Genomic DNA, 4,314 nt, shown 5'->3' on the forward strand with positions numbered 1-4,314 from the left:
CAGTAATTGCACTGTTTAGGCACTAAATGTAAAGAGATGTATAATATCCTTTTATACTAGTCATTTCCCACGCAGACATAATACCACACGGGCAAAGCTCTGGTGTCCCCCATGACTAGAAAATCATTGGAGTGTTCTCCAAGGCAACTGGAAAGCTATTATTAACCTCCATCTGAGTAGGATAGTAAAGTAGAAGAAAGGGCTCAGCCACATATAAATTCACATACACAATGCATTTAACAAATCTTTGATTAAAGTTATGGCTTTTTAAGATGGTTGGATTTACTTATTGTTGAGGTCTCCCTTTCTTTTGTACTAGTGAATTTTTGTAGTTTTCCATGGCACAAGTGTTATCAATTCCAGTCAACCTCTACAAGACAGTAGTGAATAATAACACAAATGGATTTCTCAGGTGCCAAGTTAGTGAAAGTTTTTCTTAATAGGCCTTAATTCTCCTGAGTCTTGACGTTGTACAGCCAGCAGGTGATGCTTTCTTCAGGAACGCTATACCAGCTACCCCCACATTGAAATTCTTTGTTTCTTCTTTCTGTCCTTAGCCTCAGGGTTTTAATAGCCAAGCATGATGTGAAGCCATAAATGAAGAGTATATGACGAGATGGAGCTCAGAAAAAATTAGACTCAAATGAGAACATCAAGAAATTCACACTGCTTGTGTTTTGATAACCGTATGTTTATGTCACTTACTGGAAATGGAGGTGGCAGCCAAGTAAGCTCTGTTTAGAGTGTACAAGCTACAGTAGATCCTTTGGTCATGGATCCAAATACAGCAAAATTCAAAATAAATGCATTATGGTGATACTTTTATTAGGCAACCAAATGCTTAATAAATGCAAACAAAATACATTATACAAGCTTTTAAAGTCTGCATGATGAGGCTTCATCGTGCAGATATTTTAAAAGGAATGAGATAATGGAGAGTGACAGAGCTGCATCTTTCTTAAATGTTCAAGCTGAATGTACTGGTAAGTTTCTTGTGGAGGAAAGTGTGATGCAGGTAAAGGCCTGTCCCTCTTGTTGCCTGCTCTTGGCATTTAGGACACAAAAGCGAGGTAAGAGAAGTTAATATTTCTGATTCTGGTCCTGGATAGTTGCAGCAAGGAGGATCCCTGCCTGAGGCAATAAAAAGTTCAGCAGGGATAGTAAGCTAAAATGCAACTTTCTAAAGAACTTCATCTCTTTGCTGCTATGAACACCTTCACTGATTAAAATACATTTTACAAATGGGGAGATGCATGACAGGAGAGAGGGAACTGAGGAGGCGTGTTGGGAGATGTATTGGGATATGTGGAAACATCCCAGCTCCAGAACCACCACCACTGAAAATTGGAAGTAACCTTAAGGTTGGCATAGATCGTGTACCCTTGATGCACAGCCTTTATGTGACACCTAACAAAACGGAAATTATGAACATATCAAGAGTTCTCGTGCATCACAGGAAAGGTCTATCTGGTCCTACAAATGCCTTTAGGAATTGCAAAAGCAGCTCCAGTTAATGCTCCCCAACCACCAATACTTAAAAGAGGCTTGCTGACATTTCCTTTTGCTATTCAGCAGTTTGTAGATGAACTACATGCTTCTTAAACATATTTTAAAATGGCGTACCAGATCTCCAATGGTTTGGAATGTAATGATATGAATGTTATAATTTTTTAGTGTTGGCCTAGGACTCGCAGAGATCAGGGGTCAAATTCCCGCTCAGCCGTGGAAACCCACTGGTGACCTTGGGAAAACCACTCTATCAGCCCAAGAAGTAATAGTAAACTCTAAAGAAATCTTTCCAAAAGACTCACCCTAGCATAAGATTGCCTTAAGATGAAATCAGCTTGAACAATAACAAACATTTCAAGGGGGTGGGGTCCTGATTTAATAATGTACCTGGTTTTGTATACCACATCTTCCCAGAAATATTGTTAATTTCAGGAAATGTGGTTCTAGCCTATTCTAGCATCACTAGTTAGTGTCACCTGGTATAGTAATTAATGGTGTCACCCTCATGAGCCTCCTTCCATATCAGAGCACACCACAGTAATGTAGCTACAACACCAGAAAATTTGACAAAACCAACAATAAAAACGAATAGCAATGAAAAAAAGCTAATGCTTGTTGCATGTGCAAATGAAACCATGTAATTTGAAAGATAATTGTAATTCCTTAATACTTCTGACCCAAACACATGCACATTATAAGGTTCAAACATTTTAGTCGTTTTGGTGTCACCCTGATGCAATGTGTACCCCCGCATCCCCATAGCGACACCACTGAGCTTATTGAAACTGCTGTGAACTCTGCCCTCCTCTCAGACCTTGAGTTTTAAGATGAGAAGAAAGAGGCCATTGGATACTATTTATAACCGGCAGCTTTTATTTCAAAGCTCCCTTGGTGGGAGCACAATTGAGAGGCAGGATAAAAATACAGCTGAGAAGTGTTACTTTGACCTGCAAAAGTCCAGCTCTTGCCAATGAAGAGCATGAGACTGTCTTGTTTTCATAATTGTCACTTCCCTTGTCATCATTCCCATGACTAAAAATAGTGTAACAGTAGTTTTGCTCTCTTCAGTGCATTGTGCATCCAATCTTGTCATGTCTTGCCTTATCAGGGAAAACATAGTGGAAGTATCTCCATGGTCAATCTCAACCTTTGCTATGAGTCTTTGAAGGGTGCTTTTCTCCATTCTCTTGGGCTAGCTTATTCCACAATGTTGACTATAGAGCCCTGCTTTCAGGTTGGAACAGAATGATGGGACTTCACAACAAATATACACCAAAGAGCTGCTGGGGAACTGATCAGGAAAGCCCTTTCATGCTAGTGTGATAGTGTTTTAAGAGAGAAAATATTTGCACATCCCAGAAAAAGCCCCCAAACAGTTGCTGCCATGGCTTCCAGTTAGGGAACAAAAGGGCTCAAGTTCACAGATGCTCCTCTCCTAGCTTTCTGGTCTGTGCAGGAGAAGGAGGGTGTCAAGCCATCTGGCCTGGTGCCACTTTGCCTTGAAGGCAGGCAAGGCCAGCTGTTTGAAACATTTCTAATGAAGCCAAATTGAGGTTCCGAGTATCAGAAGATCAGAAGAAGCAATAGAATGGAATGTGTTCTGCTATTTTTTTCCCTCTGAGATTACTTTTAGTTTCTCCAGGCAACGAATTCTAATTCAAACACTAGAAATGCTTGAGCATAGCTAAGTTCATTCTTCAGGGTTCTTCACCACCAAATATGAAGAGCCTCTAATTGAGGATGTTTGGACAATTATTTTCTTGGCCAGATGTCTTAACAATGGTACAGCAAGAAAGGCCGAGTCACCAAGCTGCCTCAGGAACAATTTGAATTAATTTATTCAAATACATATGCAGAAACAATGTACAATATATCTATATACACAAAATATCGCAATGTATATTAGACAAAAATCAGCTACAGCATTTTAAAAAGAAAAAAGGTGGAAAATTTTCATTTACTGCTGACAAATCCTCCATTGTTCTGCTCCAGATGTGCCATCAAAGCATAATAGAAAACTTGCAAAACAAAGAACATAAAGGCAAGTGAAACCGCAATGACTCATAGGCGTCTGTTTCTGCCCAGGCTCCATGCAGGGAATATCTGAACAATCCATTCTTACAGAACTGGTTGTTTGCTGCTCTATTGCTTTTCATTTTAACTACAAGGAAAAAAAAACTTTCCCCTGTACATTGGTGGGAATTATCACATCAGGCATTTCTAAACTATGAATACCTTTTCAAGAACCACCATCCCCTTCAAGCAATACTTAGGGAAAAACATGAAAAAGAAATATCCTATAGCCATGATGAACTCCTTCAAGAAAGTTGAAAACCACTTAGCACCTTTGAGTTGTTTAAAAGATTGTAAACTTTTCCCAAATAACAGAAGCACAGAGGCAGGCCTGGGTAGACCTCAGGTTCTTCTGTTGTTCCCCATTAAGTTTCTATCCTAAGGGTTGCAAGTGATCGTAATTTTGTAACCTGCATAAAGACACAGAAGAAGAAAAATCAAGCAGATTATGAAAAGAGAAAAGGACCATACCTGCACAAGTATGGTTATAGCTGTGAAAAGACCAGAGCAAGAATGTAGAAAATGTGCATCTCTGGATGTTAAGACGCCCGACTCCCATCACTTTTGGTCAGTGTGGCCAGCTGTCCGGGAAGATGGGATGTTAAATTCACCATTATCTAAAGGATGATGGGTCCTCCATGGCTGGCTTAAATGATGAGCTGTGTAGCTTCCAACAGAAATGTGAAAGGATTACTATTCTCTGTAAAGTTACATATACATGTGATGCCATGA

The sequence above is a fragment of the Anolis carolinensis genome, chromosome 3 (genome assembly GCF_035594765.1).
Source record: "Anolis carolinensis isolate JA03-04 chromosome 3, rAnoCar3.1.pri, whole genome shotgun sequence".
Classification (NCBI taxonomy): domain Eukaryota; kingdom Metazoa; phylum Chordata; class Lepidosauria; order Squamata; family Dactyloidae; genus Anolis; species Anolis carolinensis.